This window comes from Megalops cyprinoides, chromosome 19 (genome assembly GCF_013368585.1).
Source record: "Megalops cyprinoides isolate fMegCyp1 chromosome 19, fMegCyp1.pri, whole genome shotgun sequence".
Lineage (NCBI taxonomy): Eukaryota > Metazoa > Chordata > Actinopteri > Elopiformes > Megalopidae > Megalops > Megalops cyprinoides.
The window spans coordinates 8,465,924-8,491,462 of NC_050601.1; the positions used below are offsets into that span (position 1 = coordinate 8,465,924).

The 25,539-nt window shown below is 43.3% G+C and overlaps 1 long non-coding RNA gene across 1 annotated transcript; it reads left to right on the plus strand.

Moving 5' to 3' along the window:
• The first annotated feature begins 22,357 nt into the window (after positions 1-22,357).
• Positions 22,358-24,321, plus strand: LOC118794109. Its single transcript, XR_005005739.1, has 3 exons — positions 22,358-22,443; positions 23,313-23,415; positions 24,253-24,321. It is a non-coding gene; the product is annotated as an uncharacterized LOC118794109 (long non-coding RNA).
• The last annotated feature ends 1,218 nt before the right edge of the window (positions 24,322-25,539 follow it).

The following is a 25,539-nucleotide window of genomic DNA, read 5'->3' on the forward strand; positions in this document are numbered from 1 at the left end:
GTGGGTTGCGCTGTGGGGGGATCAGGCGGGGGGTGGGTTGGGGGGGGTTGTGGAGCGGGGGGGGGGGGGGGGGGGTGCAGGAGCAAGGGTGGGAAATCCTGAGGTCTTACAAAGAGCTGGAGAATCAAAGGAGGGGTGGTGGCAGGGTGGGGTGGAATGGAAGGGGGGCAGGGCAGTGGCTCAGGAGAGGCCTGTAATTTTAAACCATTTTGTTTCCCTGAGTTGCGGATGGACGTTCTTATCGAAGACTCTGGGGGAAAAAAACCTGTGTGAGGATTTGCATTGTGTTGGCAGCTTCATGGGGTGAAACGTGGCTCATGTGATCATAGGAGTAAATATCCTTGCAGTGGTAAGGAAAGCCTGGATAATGTGGGATGAACTGCCCAGATCCGCTCCAGAGGAATGAAGTGACTCTCATTTCACCCAGCTAACCTCAGAGGCCGCTTCAGCACTGTGTAAACCCAAACTATGTAGGCAACACTAGCATTTAAAGCATAAATATATTCAAACATTTGTGTTTCACTTGTGGGTTGAACTCAGAGTAGTTCACAATTAAAAACCAAAACAGCATTTCCAGAATATTATGAAATTCATTTACTGCAATGCTATTGGGGGTAGGCAAAATAATGGAAACACCAAATGAGAAAGGACTCGTATTTTGATGAACTAAATTGCAATTGAAAAGAAAACGTTTTTCATATTAATGTCTGCAGTAATTACCAATATGTTTCTGGTATAAAAGGCAGTTTAAAATCAATACCTTAACATGTGTACCTTAACATTTCTAAAGCGACATGAGAAATCTAACAGGTTTTTCAGGAGTTGAAAAGGTTGGTGACCGAATTGCAAGTGTGCCAGTCTTAGAAGTGACATAATTCCTATATATCAAATGTTTGAAGGGGAACAGTGTCAAAAATCATGATATGACATATCTCAAACAATTAAACACTGCATCAGGAAAGAGGAACAGTAGTTGAAAGGAAAGAGCAGATGCTTAACAATATAACAAAACGGTGTCAAAAATGCCCACATAAGTGATTCTATACCTCTCTGACCCCATATCATCCAAAACCTTCACAAAGCTGATATTTATGTTAAGACTGCCTTTTGGAAACTGCCTGTACTCAAGGCCAATACAAGGCATAAATTGGTGTAATGAGCAGAAAACCTGGACTTCTAGACATCAGTTTATGTTTGGGGAAAGAAAAAGGAAGTAGTGTTCCCAACTTCTAAACATAGTGGTAGATCTATTATGGTTTGGGTAGCCATCTTGTGGGTGTTATTGGGTCTGATGTAATTTTATATTCATCATACCTCTGCATGGTAGAATTACAGCCAAAGGATGCTAAGCCAATTTAGGCAACCAGGTGCACCCTATGGTGCAGTCATTGTTTCCTCAGGAAGTTGCTGTATTCCCAAGATGATGATGCCCCTCCAAATAGCTGGGTGGATTCAATAGTGAGCGCTAGGATGAAGTCAAACACCTTACATTTGCCTCATTGAACATTTATGGGAAATTCTGGAATGCAGAGTGCAGTGTAGATGTCCACATCCTTCATCTCCCAAAGAACTGGAGACTTGATTTCTTGAAGAATGGTCCAATGTCTCAGTTCAAATTTTATTGTATTTTCTATTTCTGTTTAGTCAGGAGTATGAACAAGTTTGGCTCACGTGTTAAGATGGTTAGTTTTGTTCTGCATATGCCATCTTTCATGAAACTTTAATATATTTGAATAAGTGTATTTTATAAACACACACACACACTACATTACATTACATTACATTACATTACATTACATTAGTTTGTACTTCGACATCAGGAAGCTGGCAAAACTCAAGTCAAAGATTTGAGTCAGCAAAGCACTCATGAAAAAACTGAAAACTGTTTCTGAGGAGTTATTTGGTCTTTTGAACAGTCTGTGCTTTGGCACTCAACATGTTTATTAGTATGGGGTTTTTTTTTTTTTAGAGCTACTTTGCACGATGAGAACAAAGAAACTCTTGATACTACAAAAGAGGAAAGGATATGAACATAGAAAACTATGCCAATATGCAGAACAGTGAGGAAGCCAAAGACATATGAAGGGTAATGCTGGAGAAGGAAAAATATTGGATTAACCGACTGAACCAAAATGGATAGTATTTCATTAATACCCAAAGCTTGTCATGTACTAACAATGGAGCTCCATCCCATAATCCTGTCTGGTGGACTTTAGAGGTCAAAACATGAATGTTTTGAGCAATATTAATGTTGTGTAGTTCCAGTACTTTTAAAGGTGCAGTGATTATTTAGTTGCATATTCAGAAGGATAGAGGTACAGCTAGCCAAGGCACACTGTCAGTAAATCTGAATTGATTATCAAGCCTGCCCTCATGTCTGTAATTTTCCATTCCAAAGTCCAGACATACAGTTTTTTTATCAGTAAAAATATATGTACATGAAGTTAATTCTGCCAAATTTGTGAACATTGGGACAGAGTATTCATCAGTAATGCTTGTGTACATATATATTCCACATTCATGGAAGATGTACAGTGTAGTGTGTATGGTGGTGGAAAAAGTGAGAGGTTAATGTAGCCCTCTGAAAGGCTGAAGAGGAAACAATCAAACTCACAAAACAATGAAGCCAACCTGTTTTTATAGCTAATCTTATAAAATGATGATAAATTATACATGTCCATTATCATTATTTGTATGTCAAATGTCTATGAACATGATATCGGGGGCAGGGCTCATACATATCCTTGGTGTTGTCCTTTTCCCATCATGCACTGCAATAAGATTGTTCTTTGTGTCTTCAAATATCATAAGAAGCCCCAGTGCCTTCTTAGTTCAGCAACACATTGATTACTGCAGCTGTCACAGGTTGACCCCTGAACCCCAGACAGGGATTTTAGAGAGGAGTGAGGATTTAGCCTTTGGTGGGATGGACACGGTTCAAATTACTGAGAGCTGTGAGAACAGAAGAACCATGACAAAGGGTCTGTGAGAGTCACATTACCATAGATAGACCATTCTTAATGTAATTACGAAGAACACACACACAGGTGGACATTACAGGTGGACAGAGCCAGCATACACAAACAGCAGCTAGTTCTCATCCTACAGTCTGCTACAAATAGAATTGAATACAGTAAACTGGAAGAAAAAACCTTTGCAGTCCAGCCAAGCAGGGAAATATTCTGGTTGCAGTGGTTTCTTCCTCTAAACAATAGCTTTTTGAAGATATGGAAGCTGTTAAAGGTTTGCCATTAAGTGAGGACACAGAGCTTTTTGAAAACTTAAACCTTACCACACTTTCTTCCCCATTTAGAGCCAGATGCTGGTGTTCTCTCTCTCGCTCACTCACTCACTCCAGGGATATGATGGCCTTGCAGTCCTGTAAGGCCTTTAAGGGGATAGTTAATTTTACAGTGTGGTGTGCAGTCATCATAACAGCTCTTACCTTTGGGAACTCTTGGATTGTCAAACATGTTGTCAGCATCAAGATACATGGCCAGAGAAAGCAACCTGAAGGTCTCCAAGCATAGACATTTCAGCCAAGCCATTTCACAGCCCCAGAAACATGTCTAGCACAAGGCTACAAATCACTCATAAGTCATAAGGGTAGACAATACAGTATGTATGCAATGTATACAATATTGGGAGAATATGTTCCACCATAGCTACTGTGCTAGTCCACATTTTGTAGTTCCTCTCAAGCAAAGCATGGTAGATTGCCTGAATGAGGGAAGTAACATTAGCAAGGAGCAAAAAAATTGGAATCAATTTTTCACATCATTTGCCTCTTTCTGGTCCTCACAATCACTGAGCACAATCTCAAATGTCACATCCTATAAATAATGGCTGTTGCAGCAATTTAGACATTCCTTATGTATTAGCTTGCTACATTATTGCTCTTAACTAAGTTAAAGTTGAACTTAAAAAAAAATATTGAGCTAAAAAAGTAAAAAGGAAAACTGCAAAAAGAGGTGCAAAACCATAATAGACCTACATATAAAATAAATGATTAATACATCCTTTTCTATATAGTATATATTAATATTTAATATGTGTATAAATGTGTATGTAAATGTATATACAATTGATGTTCTAACATCACTCAAGAGAACTTGGATACTGCCCCAAGTGTTGGTGAAAGCGCTGTATCACCAGTAACACATGGACTTATCTAAAGGAAATCACCTCTCCTGACTGCTGTGTCTGTCCAGCTCCCGGCACACTACTCCTCTGGCCCAGCAGAGAGCACATGGCCTCAGACTGAGTTACGGGAGCTGCTCCAGCTGGGGCCGGGCTGTGGGCAAGCTGCTGAGGTCATGGCTTCACATCAATAGCACTTACCTGCTCTTCCACCCAGCTCTCACGGGCGGTCAATCTACCAGCACTAATGCAAATCTATCGCTGCCCCAGCCGTTCGTTTACATGGGTGAGCTGAACCCTCTATTACTCTTCCTGTTAGACAGCTTACTAGAGGGGGCTGTTTTCTGACAGGGCTGATGATTGCTATACAGATGGCAGTGTGGAGTCTGGGTCCAAAGGATGGGAGAAGAAAAGGACTTGAAATCAGAAGGTTGGTTAGGCACTGCTGTTGTACCCTTAAGCAAGGTACTATATACCTAAATTCCCCTGAGAAATCAAGCAGTAATACTGGATAACACACAAAATATAATGTAGGTAACTCATCATAAGGTTGTTGTTGTTGTTGTTGTTGTTGTTGTTGTTCGCAGTAGCAGCAATAACCATAATTACAATGAATATATTATGCAGGTGTAAATATGAATTATTTCTGATACATCAGGGAGGTAACACCATTTTAGTTTACAAAGTCAGATTGAAAATTTAGATTTGAACAGTAATTAGTAGAAAACCCATGTCATGGCTGTATTATTATTTGACATGTATGGATAAATACGTACATAGGTATGCACCTACATTTTACAATGCAGTCCTTGGGCTGAGTATTAAATCCAGCTTACTTCTTGATTCACTGATACCTACAAAAGAGGACTCCATGAAGTCCACTGTATAATTTAAATGTGTCACCCAAGCATTAGTCTACAGCCTCCTCATAAACCACATGATGAGCTGATTATTTCCAGTCAGTGTGATGTCACACCTCTTGGTCTTACACACGCGCAAGCAGCCAGGGTAGTCAGCTCAGAGCCAGCTACCCCACTGGCCTCAGCTATGCTGACTGAACCCTTCCTGGCTGTGATACACTTGGAGGAGTGGGGAGGGGGGGGGGGGGGAGTCTGCTGAGCCGGATGACCTTGTCAATCAAGATGTGACACTTTGCGGCCCCTCTGCCAGCTGCCGTGCACTCCGAAACGCTGACCAGTCCAGTGCAGTGTGGTTACCATAGTAACAGAGACCCTGATTCATACAGCTTCACTGGACTGCACTATTTTATCTTCCTTTGTGTTTCACGAATGAGACGTTTTCGAAAGCACCCCTGGCCTGGAAGATACCACATGCTAGGTGAGGATGACAGTGCATTGCTCAGGAAAACTCATGAATATTACTTACTTGGAAAGAAACTGGCTTTACAGCTGTGTAAGATTTTAAATTTTGAATTCTGCAAAAGCAGAAATTTACTTATGGAAGATAATACGCTTAAAAAAGTCCTGGCAAAGACCTGCATCATTTCCTCTGAGCACATGAACCTGTTTCCACGGGCCTTACTGAAACAGCCCAGGAATGCTTTTGTTTGTCTGTGTTCACGTTATTAAACACACCCAGATTTAAGGGGCTCCTTGCCAGTCACACTTCCACCCCATCACCTCCAGAGCCCCGGTTGCTGGTCCCAGTCCAGGTTCCGCTCTACCTCTCCGGCCCCAGAACAAAGGCCCGACCTGAGGGCTTGCTGACAGCAGAGAGGCCTGGCTGGAGGTGCTGGCAGGCGTGGCCGCTGTCAGCTGGCAGCAGCACTGAGGCTTTGTTCCAGGCCTGACAGGCAGAGACCACTCTCTGTGGGATAGAGGGCACAGGCTCTCCGAGAGGAGCCAGGATGCGTGCAGCGCCCCCTAGAGCCGGGATGGCACAAAAAGCGCACGCAGCATAAAAAAAGGGTCCATCACACATGTTCTGATTAACGCTATGTGACGCTTGCGGCTGGAGTCTAAAATAGATGCAACTGGAATGGTTTGCCCTGATCACGCTGATTTCATAATGTGAGTGGGACACCTCAAGAGTGGTCTCAACATTTATGGAAACGCACCTCAGTAAATCATTTTGAGAGCTACCCTGTTCGAAAGCACTCGGTCAACAGCACCTAATGCTCCAGGTGCTGCAGTCAGCAGGGACAACCGGAACAAAGAGCTGTCTGTCAACCCCTCTTTCTCTGTCCACTGGTGGTCTGACACAGAGCCCCTCCCCCTGTGACATCACAGCACTGATGTCACAAGCGGGGGGAGGAGTAGAGGAACACACAGGAACAGGCCTGCATGAGTCAGCCATTCTGCTGTGCAGCACTTCATCTACTCAGAATACACAAAAACACACAAATCCAGGGTATTATCATTATAATTGTTTTTTAATACGTTGAAGTCATTATTCGGCAAGCTACCTTATACAGAGTGAAGCGGCGAGCATCAGAAATTACTTTAGAATGCAAATAAAAGCATGTGCAATATATCCTTGAAGTGTACAATTAAAAAAGGAACCATCTTAATCAATTCATGTAAATCCTTAAGTAACTCCAACTTAAGCTATAAGGTACCCCTTTACACTCACACAGATCTCCTTTGCACATGTTTCTATCACGTGCTTAGATTGCAGGAGAGGTGCAACAGTGTCATTTTTTCTTTGACTACATTCTGACATTACAGGACAGGCAACCATCTTGAGAAAGTTTTCATTCCATTACTGGTGCACAGGAGACTAAGACTGTGGTCTTTATAACCCACACCTTTCCAGACAAAGAGAACCTACGTTTCCTAAGAATTATTTTAGGGTTATAAAGGTTATCTTCTGGGACACCTTTTAGTGGTCACAGTGCTGGGTGTGTGAAGAACCAGCAGGGCCTGTACATTGCACTCATAATTTGGCTGTGAAATGAAAACAGCAGAGAATGATAAGTACCCTGAGGAACAGTGATGTTATCCATGTTTTTTTTTAAACATGACACAATGCATATCTCTATCCTCAGTTTTGGTAACACAGGGCAGTATTGTAACATAGAGGAAAGGAGCAGGGCTTGTAAGTGAGTTTGCTGGTTCGATTCCCCGCTGGGGCACTGCTGTTGTATCCTTGGGCAAGGTACTTAACCCACGATTGCCTCAGTAAATATCCAGCGGAATAAATGGATAACATGTAAAAACTGTAATCTATGTAAGTCACTCTGGATAAGAGCACCTGTGAAATGCCAATAACATAATGTAATAGGGACAGGAACTTTCACAATGACAATGACTTTTCACGATGGCAAGGCCGCCCGTGCAGGTCACGCAAACGTAGCACGCACAGTGCAAACTAAAGCTCAGCGAGATTGTATTACTCTTCTTCACAACTGTGTATCACTAACCGTTCATTGTCCTGCCTTCAAACAGAATGACCATACATTGCAAAGAGGTGGCAGTAATGGGTGCCAGATGCCCGGGGTGAGCTTTGACTGCGCTCAGCTGCTAAAGGCTGGAGATGCCCAGCGTGATGCTCTGGTGGAGATTACAGAACATATGGGAGCGCAAGCCGATTGCACTGCCAGCTAGACCCAACACAGAGTAAAAAACCAGGGAGGGAGTCTGCCATTAACCTTACTTCGATCCGGTCCTTGCCCACCCAAGGTTTCAAGCGATCTCCATTGGTTTTACGGCGTGCAGTCTTCTCTGTTTGTCTGAACATGGCCAAACATAGCTACATTTAAACAAAGTACGCAATAGGTACATTTGCCACTGTGTATTCTAATTAATGGTATCTCCAACTATATGCAGCATGGACTAGTTCATTGGATTAAAATCCAGTAAGATATGGACCCAAGGTGTCATATAGTTACTTCAAGTTCTCTTCAGTTTCAAAACAAAAAAAATATACAATCACCACAGAAAGGAATGATATCACCAGCTACACAAGCTACACAATATATGTACATTGAAAGACTGTGAAAGGGGAAACCTGAGGGACACCTGTAATCAAACATCAGAATCAAACATTTTCTTCAGTGTGATCAAGTGACCGCAGTAACTCAAGTGGAACTTGAAGGCGGTTGGCAGCTGATCTCAGATCAGACGCAATGTCTGTGCTGTGACCTTTCACCTTTTACTATTCGCCAGACAGAGGACGGTGTTGGAGGTTTCACATATGCCGTTCTGAAGTGCTCTCGATCTCAGCGCAGCTTGCCATTTCGCACAGTCGGTCATGCATGAACGCGGTCAGCGGCATAGATCACACCACTCTGGCACGGTTCCAGTCTAATTACCATACTGAAAAGGAAACATAAGGTCTTTAGTGATGCACATAACCTAAGAATGCTCTGGAGTGCATTTGTTGTCAACACAAACATCTAGTACATGCAGTATATCATTTACTGTCATTTACAGGTGGTGCTACAGGATATGGGAAAGCCCTGTATGCTTGGAGTTGGAAATGTGGCTGTGATGATTCAGGAGACTGTAGCCATTTTTTTATGCATCCTATCCTTTAAATGGTGTATGGTATGTAAAATAATTTGAGCTGGAAACTGAACATTTTAATTCCCACAGTAACATTGTTATAGCGAAATGTGGATAGGGTCAGTTAAATCTGTAGGGACTGAAAGACCCTAGAACACTTCTGAACTGTAATAATTATGATGTGGAATCTACAATAGAAATGATCCCTACATGAAATGAAATAATTCTCAGCTAGCCTTAAAGTGCCTCTCAATAATGACATCAGCAATCTCATCTTATGTCATGAAAGAGCAGGGCGGATCAGATTTCAGGCTTTCTCTTTTCCTATTGGTTCCATGAGGAGAGGAGGAATTGAGCCACGGCATTGCTGACCCAGGTGGGGAGACAGGCAGGCAGGCAGGCAGGCAGGCAGACAGACAGACAGACAGACAGACAGACCCATGAGAACAGAATAGACATGATGCACTGTTTAGGAAAAGGCATGAGTAAGGAAAGGCAATGATCCCCAGTGAAATCGTAACCCATTTTGAACAGAGAAAAATCCAATACTAACGCAATCGCACGGCAATTTACTGCCCTCCTTCTGTTCTGCTTATTTCATTTTCGAGCAACTACTGTCCACATTCCAACAGAATCACCATTGACTAAATATTTCATCTCTGAATTTCCAACACTTCTAGCCTCAATGCTCGGTGTTAGGATCAAAGATTGACCCACCCATGACAGCCTCCACCAGGCCAACAGCCCTCCATTTTAGCACAGAGCTATACATCGTACCCACCACTGAGTAACCTATTTCTCAGTTAAAAAAAGATTAACAACAATGTTCACTAGACATATGTGAACATGGTACACTGAAACAGTTTGCATGTTTCCAGAATATGGCTGCAGAGGTACGACGCAGTGACATAACATTCAAATGAAGCTCTCTCATCTGACCATGCCAATGCGGCATTTCGTCACAAAATCATCTCCTCTCTGGCCAACAGACACACACAACCATGTGCATGAACACACACACACACACACACACACACACACACACACACACACACACACACACACACAGGCATTTGTAGTAACATTTAAGTACTGCAGCTCAGGTTTAGGCAACTTCCCTTCGTGATCTGTTTCTGTCCCTGATGACTATATAAGGGACTTTCCTGACTATACTTGTGAGGGAGGAGAGAAGGTGTGCTTCAACCAGAGAAAACAGGAAGTGAGGCCTCTGTGTAACTTCCTCCATCAAGCTTCTCCAAGCTGCAGGAAGATACTGGGCCCACTTCCTGTTGAGATTATGAACTCGTCTTAACCTGTGTGCATCATAAAGAGCTGTTTGGCTCATAAGTAAATCTATGGCATTCATTTCAGAGCATCAGTCTTTGGTGGGGTATTTTCTTCACAATGCATTTGAATGAAACTGCACAGTACAGGGGACTTGCAACTTGCCAAGCAACTTCGGATGGGACCGATGGTCTGGTACACAGAGAGGACCTGCTATAGTAAACAAAAAGCATGGAAGCAATTCAACATTTATGATCTACATGTCCATTACATAAGAAGAGTCTAAATAATGCAAGGGTGCACCATTGAAAGGGCTCTTTGATTCTTAACGAAAGGGGTGCACTCACCAGGCATCAAGAGGGACACGTGACACTTCCCACACATTTCTCTGAGGGGCAAGGGGGTGGTAGGTGGGGGGGGGGGGGGAGTCATAAAGAGCCTTTGAAAGGGACAGAGTGTGGTTAATGTTCAGTTCCTCTGGGATTGGTGCTCTGCATGTATGCACTCATGCACCCACAGATGTCTCTGCACTGTACCAAACTGGGTTCTGACTATTGATTGGCACATGCAGGGACACACAAAGGAGCATTGTCCCTCAGATAGGACAGAGAATTCACTAATCATTGACTTAATTGCTTACCCTGGCCACTTGCCAAGGCTAACCAATTAAGATTCCAATTTTTTTTCAACTACACCACTCATTATTAAACACAAGGCACATCATATACCTCTCTCTCTCTCTCTCTCTCTCTCTCTCTCTCTCTCTCTCTCTCTCTCTCTCTCTCTCTCTCTCTCTCTCTCTCTCTCTCTCTCTCTCTCTCTCTCTCTGTCTCTGTCTCTGTCTCTGTCTCTCTCTGTCTCTGTATCTACATATCTATCAATATAATGGATATAATGTGTGTGTATATGCCAGCCACTGCAGTGACATCATCTGGTCAGAACTAAATTTAATCTTTCAGCAAGAATCTCTGGTTGCCTAGAAACAGAATTTTCTCCATGTTCCGTTTTGGTCAACACACTGCAATTCTTCATCTGACTGTGAAGGACATTCATGCCTGTTAGATACTACACGCTTTACTAACCACTAAATTTAGATGTTCAAGCTAGCAATCTCAGACATAATCTCAGGCCTAATGGTTTCACAGATGAATCCTACCTCATTTCACTTAATACTACTGAAAAAGCTATACATGAAGCACAGTCACCTTAGGGAGAGAGATGACTCTTCCAGCTCTTTATCTTATAGGAGATGCTTTGTATTTGAATGATCAATTCAAGCAAGAGTTTAGTTTAAGTAAAAATAAGCAAAGTATATATGAAGGAAAAGGACATCAAAACCATTTTTTTGTTTTCATTATATGGAACCGTATATCCTCAAAGCCTCCTGTCTCACCATCACAGGTTGTGTGGTATTGTACTGGGCCCAAAACTCCGCCTACCCCTGAGGAGGGCCCCACCCCTGGAGAGGCTGGAGAAACACCATGTGTCCACTGTGACTACTCAGGGCCATTTAATCCCATAACCGGGAGTTGCCTGGTGACAACCTCTGGCTAAATGGTGTTTGGATAAATATTTTAAAAGATTTCATGAATATTTATGATGTTGACATATGACAAGTAGCAAGCAGGAGCAGCTGCACAGTACCTAAGGCACCGGGTCTCAGACACACACAGTCTCCTGGCAGCAGCTATAGATTGCAAAGGCTTCCCTTTTTGCAATGGTATCTTACATATTAGCATGGAAGTCACTTGCCAAAGGCCAGATGCAGCACTAATTTATGACGGATTCTAGCTTGTTTCTGAAACACCCACTGGTGCGACTTGGACACATCATCACACATCATCAGGACACATCATCAGCATGGAAGTCACTTGCCAAAGGCCAAATGCAGCATTAATTTATGACAGATTCTAGCTTTAATAATATATGTAGAAAATATACATATGCCTATAACTCCTCAGTCAAAGAAACAATTGAATTTATTTGATCCCTTTTAGCATGTAATCCTTTGTTGATTTGTTGACGCAAGAGTTATAAACAATTTATGGAAGTGCTGCAATTGCCACAATTGCACATGAGCATGGATTGAATTGCACATGGAGAATTCATCATATGAAACAGACAATGGCTAACTGCTGTGTATCTGCTCACACTCCTAGTAGTACTAGCAGCCAAAGAAAGTTGTGAAAGGTTGCCCCCTAGTGGTGATGCTGCAACCAGCGGGGGGGCGGGCGTCAACACTTCAGTACTTCTCTAACGAATGCTCCAAATCAAAGGAGACGTCGCTCAAGAGACATAAGGTTCCAAAATTTCAGATCAAGAGTCATGTAACATGCCACCTGGTCTGTAAAAGGTTGCACCTTGAGCCAAAAACTCAGAGAACAAAAAGCCCCCCCGCAGTGAAGATGGTGGTGGAGTGGCTGGGAAACAGCTCTCATCACCGCTGTCCGGTCACATCCACTTGGTCACATGACGTCGCCGGCCCCGTCCCTCAGGCTGTCTGTGACATTCACAGCACAGAGCAGAGCTGCAGAGACCCTTTCAGGACCCATAACACAGCATTTCACTCTTCTGAACGTGTCGACCTTGATGGGAAATATTCTTGACGGTGAGGAATTTTATGCAGCATATGTATGTTTTTCCACATTGTAAAGTGTAACATGGTAATAAACCAAAATCTCAGATAAGCAGCAACAGTTTCAGTTCACATTTTCAGGCCAGATGGCCATCACTTCAAGGTTCCCTGAAAAAAAAATTACACAATAGCCTCCCTGAACACCCATAGGGCTGTGCCGGTAAACTGACTCGCGTTCAGGGAAAAATAAGGTGATATGATGTTGCAGTCTATGAAGATAACAGACAGAAGGAAGCTCTGCCAATCAGACCTAACCTCGAAACCGGGAGGGGAAAATGATTGGTCGGAGTCTCATTGCCTGATAATCCTTCGGTTTTTGAGGATTCATGTGAGGCCACGCTTCAGGTCCTAGAGACAGACAGCCAGCTGTGGGGGGCGTTTCCACTCTGGGGAAGTGGGTCAGGTTCTGATACATGCACTGTGCTGTGCATGCCTCTGCTCTCTGCGCAGTGGAGGGACCCATGCCAGTGTGCAACCACATGAACCCTGCAGACGGGGACAGGTTCTGTGCCAGGGCAGCCCTGCGTGGGGGGAGGAGGGGGGAGGGGGAGACTCACAGGAGGCAGGTCCAGCCCAAAGAAACCGTGGGAAGGTTAGCTGTGGCATGCCCTGAGCTAACATGCCAAAATCTCCATGGGTAACTGTGACACTTTATACACCTCACAGTACCAGCCAATACTGGTAACTGGCTACACTCAGGAACATTCTTTTCACTCTGTTTCATTGCAAAATCTTTAAGCACTTTTTTATCAAACCGGTCTGACCTTTTTTCACATTTTACCACAATTGTGATTAGGCAGAAACTATGAAAACTGAAACTATGAAAACTGAAACTGGAATGGTTCATGCAGTGCTTCATGTATGCTTGTTGTTCTGAACTCTTCTAAATGTATTGGTAGGAAGAAAACAAAGGTATTGTTCTGATAACATCTGCCATTGTCAGAAGCAGCAAAAATGCTGAAATCTAGATGCCTGACAGCTAAAACATATATGATTACATTGTTACAGGCAGGTACTTTTGAAAAGGAAAGTCACTGGTTAGGTTGTAATAGTAAACTAAAAGAAAGTGACTGTGAGCTGCTCGTGGTGTCTCCAACAGGAAATGAACGTGACACAATGTTTCCTCGGAGAGAACGGCACGGACCTGACTGTAAGATCAACGCTCTTGGACCCTGCACTTATATACGGGTGCTAAAAATAACCCAGTGATGTCACAGTGATGTAACACCATTCAGGTCACATGGGTAACCCCGCCCTGGGGTCAGGCTCCATTACCCAGGACAGAAGAAACCCAGCAGGCTTGGCCAGCACTTCCTGGAGAAGAACTTGAGCGTAACCCGGCCTACAAGAGGAACCTGTTGGGGGAGGAGTCAGTGGGCAAATCGTTTTGCCTCTGTACCGTAACAATGCTCATTTCCGTGTCTTAAAAAGGATTTATGTGAATCTCTATAAGGAAACTCACAATCTCTCTGGTTGGGAATAAGTCCGACAAACATACTTTTGCATCAGTTCACAAGCATTTGTCACGTACTCAAGTCTTTTCATATGCTTACTATGTATAAAAAGCATGGCATTTGTTCAGTAGAGTTCAGAAATCTGAAAATGGAAAATTACTGAGAAAAACTGCAACAATTGTGTGCAGAAACGCTTGATACGGGCTTGAATGTCAGTTCCCAAAAGCATTAACCACTAATTCACCACAGCCTGTAACGAAAAACATTGTTTTTGTCAGAGTGGAAACTCTGAAGTCGGTTGATGACTTATTTTGCAGTTGGAGGCCTTCAACAAGCAGGCAGCAAGCTGACCACAAAGGAAGTCCTGTATGCCTGTCCTGTGTGATTTCAAGGTAACGCAAAAGCAGGTGAAGGCTCTGAAAATAATCACAGAATCACTAACTGTGAATGTCAGCATTTGTGGTTGCCACATTCACCAAAGCGACAAAAATGTAAAGACAGAAGGATTGAACAACTTGTAAAGGACAATGCACACCTTCGATGACTCTATTAACCAACTGAAGAGACTAAACGTGCTAGTCTTAGATGGCTTGGTAGGTCTGGCGTTTGTACAAATAAGGACTGCATTCCCGCTGCCACCACTATTTCCCTTGTTAACCCAGATGTAACTCAGAACTGCAGTTGGTCAGATGACAGTGTGGTGATTACTGGAAAACATCTCACAGGCGGTAGGCTGCACACACACACGCGCGCACACACACACACACACACACGCACATGCACACGCGCACACACGCACACACGCACACACGCACACACGCACACACACACACACACAGACACGCACACGCACACACACACACACCAGCCAAGGTCATTCTCTGTGGTTTTGCCACCGTTATAATTAAATACAGGAGGAGGGTGTGGGTGGTGGTAGAGATACTGGCATTTCAAAAATCCCAATCTACACTGATGCTGACAGACAAGCCGGTGTGTCAACGTTTTGCACATGACTACAGTACAAATACAGGAACTTGTGTCTACGACAGTTTCGGTCATGTTTGCTGCAAGACCTCACCCTTCTGAAAACACACCTTGTTCTTTCGATGCCTTTTATAAAACTGGGACACACAGTGAAGCAATCCTTTTATGTTAATCCCTTTCTAAATTCCCCCCATCCAGATGCATGTAAAAACATCTCCCACTACTCGCAGGAGAATTTCTGTCCTCCCCAGAGCAGAAAGCACTTCCCTTTTCACTCCTCTCCTCTCCCGCCTAGGCCTGTCTGAGCGCGGGAGCTGCAGTTGGCCTTATAAGGCAGAAGATGCCTGATTGGCCGCGTGTCTGCTCAGGGCGGCGGCCAGTGCTGGGCCGGTGGGTGTGGCCTCTGCACAGCTCTCTCTGCAGTCTGCTCTGAGAGGAAGGAGGCAGCAGCTGTGCTGGGCCCACCGTCGGCCCTCTGCCTGGGGGGAGAGACATGCTCAACCCCAGCATGACAAGACTGGACATGGGGGCAGAAAACACTCCCTCCTCCCCAGGAGTCAAATCTTCAATTAAAGATGTCCATAAAAGGACCACAGATGGTTTTGCCACCCCCACCCCTCCAACATACCATCTCTCCTTTTCATATTAAGGAAGACGTATTTCTGAAGCAGAGTTAAGGGAAACATTAACCTTGACGGTTAGGGACAAACTGCATGGGGATTCAGTGAGGGGTCACAAGAAGATTGGACTGAAGGACCTTTCTGTATAGCAGAAATAAGGTGGCTTTGTCTTACCGGTATAGCTATCATGGTCTCACCACCCCAGAAACTACAAAAAAAAACATATCCACAATATTGCTCTGTGTGTACCCTTTGTGAGTTTCAGAGATTTGTGTGTGAAAGAGACAAAAAATCAGAATAAGTGCGTTGTATTAAAACAAGCAAAGACCATCCATGTTGCAAGAAAACATAGTCTGCCACTGAACATGAGCAGGCAACAGCTAGCAATGGATTTCAAAAGTATATGTGATACACATTTAGGAAGCATTTATGCAAAACAGATTTGTTCTGTATTCCAGCAAGCGGCTGTAGAGGAAAGCACGGCACATCTGGATCCTGCTGATTCCTTCCTCCTGCCAGCTGGACGGGCATAAGAGATGCCCACTCTCCTTGAGCTGTTTCCTGTTCCTACCGCAGAGACCCTGAGAGGGAAACGAGGAGATTAGGATTTTCAGACCTGGAGTTACCAGTGTCTGTCTGGAAATGGGTCGGAAATTATTCCCCACACGCCCGTGCCAGGCGCATGCACGCACGCGCACACACACACACACACACACACACACACACACACACACACACACACACACACACACAGAGAGAGACAGAGACAGAGACAGAGACAGAGACAGAGAGACACACACAGAGACACACCGTAGTAGTATTTTGGATATATGCCAGAAATATGAATGAATTTTCACAATGAATCATAACTTGGAGGATAACCCCACCCCACTCCAAACAAACAAAGATAAAACATTCATCAGATTTTGAAGTCCTAAAATACATCATGTCTGACACAGAAAGACCTGGAAAACAACAAGTAGCACAAAAATAAACTATGTGGCTTTTCAAATCTTGTGTACATGAACCCAGCCAATGAGATCCTTGCAGCAGAGCAAGTGGGCAGGGTCTCAGTTCAGTAAACGGATTCAAAAGAAGTGTGTCAGTTATATAACGTGCTTTTTATCTCCACTGCAGAGACAGGACAGGGGAGAGGGTGGGTGGGGTCTGGTTGTGCTGCAGAGCACAGCCACTCCCACTTCAGAAAATCAAATCTTCCTGTGTTTGTCCAAGGAATGAGGGTGTCTTGCCCGACACCCCTCTAATGATTGGAGGATAATCTGGGGCAGTCAGTGAGCGGGCACTGGGGGCAAAAACAACAGGCCTGGGTTGGGTAAGGAGGGCAGATTCCAGGGACTCAGACAGTTTGTCTGCCTCTCTTTCTCTCTCTTTCTCTCTATAAAATATTCAGGAGAAACTATTTCAAGATTCTCTGTTATTTTCCCAAGACAGTCAGAAAGATGAGTTTTTGACTTTTTGTCATGAGCTGTATTGGATGTTTTGGCAAGCTGCCTCACCATTAACAGATATGCTGATTGTAGGTAGACAATGTAGACAGGGAGGACGAAAACAAGCCTTGTTTCTGAACATTAGTGTCCCACATTCAGGGGTGGTTTCTAAGCTACCATACACCAGGCATATTGACCACATTGCCCGTTTGCAAATACTCCAGCTACTGTACAAACACACACACACATACACACACATGCGCACACACACACACACACACACACACACACACACGCATGCATCCATGCATGTATGCACACATACGTGTACACACACACACACATGCATGCATGCACACAAATATATGTGCATGTGGTATGTACATGCTAGTATGTATACACTGTACTACTACTTTTATGGTTTTAAGGCTGAGGCACTAATAACAGTTTGTCTTTGACTGAAATGGCAAACGTGTGGCATTGTAGATTTCGTTACAGATTGCAACATTTCTACTAAAAATCATAAAATATGTAACATTTTTGGTAAACAAGTTCACAAAACGCCCAGATATGCTAGCCAGCCCTCTTAAACATACTGTACTGCTGAACAAACGAGAGCATGAAAAGCTGATCCAAAAAAAAGAGGAAAGAATGAGGATGTGAAAGTAGGTCACATTACGAAATCCTTCCACGCCGCTCCAGAATTCTTTCCATTCTGTATGGCGACACGAAATAAAGGCACAACCTCCTGAGAGAGGGAACCGATCTCTGTAATCGCGAAGTTCATCTGTCTTATTCGCTGAGATGAAAGCCAAAGAAAATGCTCTCTGAGATTTACTTTTTCCAGACATTTTTCCTCTTAATTTCCTCTGTGTTTTATGTGCTGCAGCAGGAAGGTGTGTAATCGATGGCAGCTGTGGGGAGAGGCCCAGCCGCCGGCAGGTCGTACACCGGATCACTACCGCCACCTTCAGGACAGAGAGGAGTAACGTAACAGGGGCAAACCGTTTACACTCGAAAAGGTCTACTTGCTGCAACTATACTGTGTCACTAGGAAGAATGTGTCATGAAATGCAAGTTTCTAAACATGTGCACGCACGTGCATGCTCACGCAAGCAAACACACACGCTCACAGAAACACACACACACACAGTCCAGCTGTGCCTCCTGCACTCCACCCTGCTCTGCCCATGTGGGAGGGTCACTCCAACATTCCGCTGAGATTGACAGCCGAGAGGAACTGACAGGAAATGAAGGGTGGGTGTAGTGCTCTCTGTGCATCCAGCTCCATGTAGGGTTAGGGTGGGGTCAGAGGTAGAAAACCCCCCCGCTTCAGAAAGTAAAGGTCCTGCCGCGTAGCTGTTCCACCCATGCACTACACCAGCTGAATTTAATTAGCACAACTCTTCAGCCAGGTAGAGGAGCTAATTAGTGGAATCACCTTGTTTAGTGAATGGCTGGAACAAATACATGGAAGGACTTTTACTTTCCGAAGCCGGGGTTTTCCACCTCTGGGTGGGGTGGGGTTAATGGTCGCACAACACAGGGGTAAGAGGCTATGGAAATGTTGTAAGCACCTACACAGCGGCCCATCTGAACAGGCCTAGACTGCAGGCCTGCATCCCCAAGCAAGAGCAAGATTTGTATGCCACTGCAGATCACCAAATTACTCAGTGCCTCTGTGTAATTTTTCTCTGGGGCAAGCACACATGTTCAATACTTCTACTCTGTCCGTTTACAAACCAAAATGACAGGTAACATCCCTCATTCATATGGCTGCACATGTCCAGCTGCAATCAGCCTGGTAGGATTTGACTGAACAACATGGCCACTGAATTCAGAGAACACACACCCAGACAGGCAAGCCTGTTTGTGATCCTCAGCAGAAACTGTGTGAACAGTGCATCTCATCTTATCTGATCAGAACAGATGCCCTCAGCTGTCAAGACATAAACCTCTTTGGTTAGACATCCATGGCCATAACAAATGAAACCCAATTGCAAGAACCTCCCCCTGCTTCCTTTCGCCTCCAGCCCCGCCCATGAAGAGCTGTAACGTCTGGCAACCCACTGCCTTCAGTCCTTCCTTATAAGGAGCATGATAACCCCCAAGGACTGTGTGTGTGTGTGTGTGTGAGTGAGAGAGAGAGTACAGTATGTGTAACCTCTTCCTTAAATTCATCTGTTGCCATAGCATGGCAAATTTCCCTTTTCAAAGGCATTGCTCCTGACAGCTGCATCTGGGAAGAGAAGACTTTGTGAGAAAGGGAAGGAGCCTTCAAACACATGGCCTTCCATTTCCAAGCAAGGATCATCCTCTGGCCAGCCATCAATGGTCAGTCAAGCCATTGTCTACTATCATAATACTGCATGTCTACTTAAAGCTTTACGTCCAGTAAACTTTCAATAAAAACACAAACATTTGAAGGCTACACTCAGTGAAAGAGTCTGGCTGGACCTGTTAAGCCATATATATTTTATTACTGTCATATAACAGATGCTCTTATCCAGGGTGACTTACAGAGGTTACAGTTTTATCCATTTATACAGCTGGATATTTACTGAAGCAATTGTGGGTTAAGTACCTTTCCCAAGGGTACAATGGCAGTGCCCCTGCAGGGATTCAAACCAGCAACCTTTGGGTTACATGTCTTGCTCCTATCTGTGGAATATTTCACATGTTCGGGAAATACTGTTATTTGGTAGACATGTCTATTGCTTGGCCACCCTATGTGCTCAAAAATATAGGTTAGACTTCATTTGTGCATATTCATTATTAAAAATACAGAAAATATTTCAAATTGTAGATTTCAGTGTTCCCACACATTACATTTACATTTATTTATTTCGCAGCAATTGTGTGCTGGGTCAGTCCAGGTAGAGTCTGAAGAGGTGCGTCTTCAGGCCCCGTCTGAAGGACTGGGGTGAAGAAGCTGTCCGTAGCGAGACCGGGACAAAGCTGATACTGCTGTTTCCACAAAAATACTATGCATACTGAAATTTTTAGTTTTTGTTGTTTTTGCATTTTATCTATAATAATGCTTTCTGACTTTAGACACACAGTACTATTTCTCTTTCCCACCCAGAGGTTCCAGCTGACATGCATGATAACAAGTGTGGGAAAAATTATATATTTTCATGCACATATTGAGACACTACATGAGCCCTAAGCTTTATCCCAAATGGAATAAAGATATTCTTCAACAACTGTTTCTCTGATAATGCAAAGAAATTGTCTTAAACGTAAAAGAGTTTGTGTCACAAGATGTCTTGGAAGACAACCCCTAAACCCCTTAGTTGTAGTTTGTCCTTTCAGGGGATGGCCTGGTTTCCCACTGCACAAAGCTGTTTTTGTCCTAAATCAATTCAATTAGGAGAGAACATCCCAGTTTGGGCCCAGCCCCAGGGCTTTATTAAAATATCTAGAGAAAAAAAAACCTTTTTCTCTGGCACCCATTGAGGCCTCTTCTGTGCTGCTGTTCATATTGAGGTGTAGCACTAAAAAAAAAATCAAACAGGCTCAAAAATAAGAGGATTGCACACGTCATCGTGCCATGTAATTATACTAAGGATAAAAAAGGCTCTTGTAGGATTGACAGTTTTACGGAAGGTGAAACTGAGAGTACATTTTATGAGCGTCATCTCAGTCCTTATGACCCTTTCGGTCCCCGTCCCTGTTCTTTTCGCAAACTTTTCAATGGTTTTCATGCACTCACTTCATGAATAAATCTTAAGAACTTCTGCACAAAGCACAATGGACTCTAATGAAGAAGAAACTATGCACCATGCAGAGGTGGGCTGGATTCTACATAGCTATAGAATAAAGAGAAAGAAAGAAAAAACCTGTATTATATGTCACTAGAGAGCATTAGAATCTCCATTGAAATGCTTTTGCTGATTCAGGCATCTGCAGCCATTCCCAAGACTCTATGCATTACACTAATGGCAAAGAAGCATAAAACATCAAACAGCCACAAGATACGACCCCCCCCACCCGCACCCACGCACATACACATACACTCCAAAAGCCAAAGAATGGGAACAATTTAGCATGCATGAATATTTCATTCTGTGCTGTAAAATCACTCCCACACCACTGCACACACAATGTGTGTGATCATCAATCACTCCTGGGTTCACTGTGCAATAAGGGCTTATACCCTGACCCCAGAGCTTCATGTTATAGGAGTATTAGGCACAGGCATTTCAGCCAGCCTTCTAATGCACTGTATAACACACACACATACACACATACACATACATGCTATGGTATGTAATACAGTTCCATTAAGAAGAAAGCCCAATAGTTTTTCCAGAGAGCTTATTTTCCCAGGTTCCCAGGAACTGGGTATTTATACCCTATGCACACTATATATGATTTAGAAGCAAATAAGAAAATTGATTGTGGAAAAAATCCTGACATTATTTGAGATGAGTCATCAGAGAGAAAATGAATCTGGTGTCCATAAAAGGCAAACATTGAAGAACACCTCAAATGACATTGTGAAATACTCTGCAACCACAACACATCACTTCCTCCTGGCACAAGAAATGTAAGAAAAAATGGAAATCAGATTAGATCCCTGCTCAGTTTTGGAGACCATGTCTCTGACCTTTAAGTTTGACTAATTTCTGAAGTGCTACATGATGTCAGAGCAAAACATACTTAGAAGCAAAGCTGAAAAGAGATGCAAATCTATCTCAATAGCCACCATCTTTCATTTTCAATTGTAAAATGGATCTAAGGTAGTGTGGACTTAAAATGAAACATAATCGTAAAGACTTTAGTGTCAGGTGTCAGTTTTGCAGTCTGAACCGAGGCTAACTGAGCCTTAATGCTGGGGCTCCGCAGGCCATTTTGAAGCAGATAAAGGAAAATCTCAGCAGACAGTGTATTCATTCAAGGCAGAAACACAGTGACAAACTGAACTAAATAATGTCAAAATTCCACTGGGAAGAACCCAAAAGTCACTAAAGGTATTGCAAACAGCACCAGCACTGCTTAACTGGTACATAAACATGTTCCATGATAACCGAGACACCAGGAGAACATTCTGTGTGGGCAGACACCAGTGAGAATGTTTATCCTCACCAGTGGCCAGCACTTTGATAAATAAGCTGCTCTGACATATCTGGCGTGCGGTTAAGAATTTCTGAAGGGTGTCCTTGCAATTATTTATACTATTACTATTACTATTGCCATTTTGTATGTATGAAATGATTTCAACTTCTCTAGCATCTCTAACCCTAGATCGCCATCTAGTGTTGAAAGTTGAAATAGCCTTGGAATGTTTTTCTGTTGTGTCCTGGGCGTGACCGTCGTGGAAGCTTCTAGCAGTGGCAGCCCACAAGCAAGAAACAGAGGAAGCATAAAATTTTGCTGAACCTGTTACAGACTGATTTTCATGATTAAGTAAGTAATTAACTGGATTTTTTTTGTTAATCGTGCAAAACCATCACAGCAAGGTCAGGACAGTTATCTAATGATGACAGTAGTAACATGGAGGGACATAAAATTTGGGACCGCATACTAATTCTCCGCCTCTCCTGTATATTCCTCTCCAGCTGCCACTGGCTTATAGCATTGCAGCAGATGAGCTAGAACTGGGATGGGCACAATAGCAGGCGCTACCCTATGAGAATGGACTGTTTTCACTCCAGCAACACTACTGCACCTGATATGACATACTGGCACAAAATGGCCACAAAAGATTCTTGCACCACTACCAGTAAAAGACACTTCATAACAACGATGGTGAACATGCTTAATCCCTATCTGGGAAGCGAAAACATGGAAGTACAGAAACATATTTTCTTAGGATGACTGTTTGGGTTGATTGGCAGCCCAGAATAATCCATGCATAATCAGTATGATTTGTATCCTTACTTCATGTCTGGGCTATGCAGTAGATTAGGTCTGCCTGTCTGTGGATCATAAGCGTGTTAAAACACGTGCATATTGTTGAACATTCAGCTTAGTGTGAGAGTAGTAGAGCATGGGTGGAAACTCGGTTACACGTGGAGTTTGACACGGCACAGCCTCGGGGAGTATTCTGCTTTGGTTGGGCAAAGCTGCCGAGGAGATACTTATTGAAAGTGTGAGGACTCTGGCGTTGTCTCTTCGAGGTCTGCACCCTTAGCGGTACACTTCACAGTCCAGTGACAGCATGCCACAGTACCTCAGCAAAGACTCAAGGAGGGAGATGGCAACAAAGAGGTTTTAGTCCCCTCATCCCTTCAGTAACCGAGGCAACATGTACCTATTATGTCTTTGGCTTGCAGACTCGGTAACTGTCACACTTACCATCAGAGCACCCGAGACTATCCTGCCAGGGGAACAGAAGCACAGCAAAGACACCCATCCATATCATCTCTCAGCACAGTGGTATGCATCCAAATAACCTGAAACGGTTGTCACTTTTGAATCCCAGTGCAGAAAGCCATTGAACATTATCTATTAAAATTATGTGAAAAGGAATAGCTTATATTGTTTGAGGATTTCTACAGATTCCCAACCCCTCTCACCAGTGGCAGACTGGAGTTGAAATTATCCTGATGGCGATGATTGCTTAAGCATAAACTCTGCATGTGGAACTACATGAATGCACAGTTAATCGGTGTTGTTTTGATCAAATTGCCAAATTTTCATATGGTTTAGAATAGATGGTATCTCAAGGACAAATACAGGACTCATTACATTATAACCGTGTATTTTGTCCCGTTGAAAAAGGGATCACACATGCAGTAAAGCCAGCATCAGCAGGCTCAGGTTTGCTGCCCTTGGTCTGGGTCTTTTTTGGGGGAAACTTTGTGCCCCTGAGCTTGAAAGGATTCAGGAACTCAGGCATTCCAGGTTTTCAAAACTGACAAAACATCAAAACTTTACTAAAATATGCAAACATTGCCGAAGTTTGCCTGGAGGTTTGTTTATATTCTTTGAGTTCATTTACATATTGCTTTTGTGCTGCGCAATTCCTAACATATAACAGCAGCCCCACTGTCAGCACCAAGCCCAAATTCCACTCTTTCTAACACAGTGCTAATGCCTGCACTACATTACATAATATTACATTATCACATAATAGAAAGAGTGAAATAGGAGTGAAATAGGACATGTTTAATCAACGTAATAGGTCTTCATTCATTCAGTCTTCACTTGTGATAACTATGGTAAGGTAAAGGCTGACATGCTGAATTATTGAATCTGGATTCTTTCAAACAGAATTTCAAGAGACTTCCCCTGCACATCTGCCCAGGTTGCAACAAGAGCAGCAATCCACCAGAGGGGGCCAAAGTCCAGTTTGTAATTTACATCAGGAAAAGTACAGTGGTATCAATGAGTTATTGTTCTCTGTATCTGTTTTTGTCTCCTCATTCTCCAAAATTCTTCTAAGGAAGAGATCCAAAGTCTATACACCACGCGCGTGACAACTCTGGTGTAGGGTCACACAAAGGAAAGGGGTTATGATGACATCAGCACATGTCCACAGCGTTCTCAAGCTTATCTCTGATGTAAAAGAAAACCAATGCAAATACCACTATTGCTCTGTAAAAGGAAGTTATGTGACAAATTACTGTCAGGCCACATGGCTTTTAAAATAATCATATATATTTGAGGGACTGCTTGAGTAGAGTGTGTGCCACCTAATTATATTTCTTGCTAAAATAAAGTAAAGCTGGCATGTAATGAGGTAGACTTTGATGCAGACTTGACAAAGGCCTGGGATTATTGAAATGATGGTCCTGCTTTTCATTATCTCACTTTAAAACCTTCGTACTTACATTGTACACACTGGGCAAATTAATTTTTTGTTCCACATGTGTAATTACTCCTGGCTTCTCCAATTATCCTCAACATTATCTCCAAAAGCACACTGAGACCAGCATTACAGAACTATGCAGGGGCTCCATGATTGTCCCTAAAAGAAGATAAGACACTGATGTCTGCCATTTCCTGTTTGGGATGTATCCCACCACCACATATTTTGCTTTGTATCCCACATGTGAACTCCAGCAGCGCGGTGAAAGAACGAAAGAAGATGAAAACAGGGAGAGAAAGAAGATGACAAAAGCCGGGTTTACCGCGGCGTGGTGCATCATCTTATACCCCCTTTCGGACATCGCGGGGACACTTCCAACAGAAGCACTGCTGGAGCAGAAAGAACAAAACCACGAGACCATGCCTCCATGAATAAAACAGCATATCCGCTCTCTAAAGAAAAAGCGGTCAATGCTGAATGAAATATCACTCTGACTCCAGCGTTTCAGGCATTAACAAAAAACTCAGGATCAGAAAGCATTTTGAAAGGAACGGCACGATAGAAAACATGTGGAGAGATACTCTTTGTATTTATCAAAGGCTCGTGTCCTTTTACTAAAAAAAGAGAATAAGATGCAATAAGGTAACTAAACATTTTTCATAGTAAAGTAGGCTATAGTCATACATGAGACACCAGATTTTCTTGGCCCCAGGTGTTGACAGGAACATCCTCTTTGCTGATAAATAGTG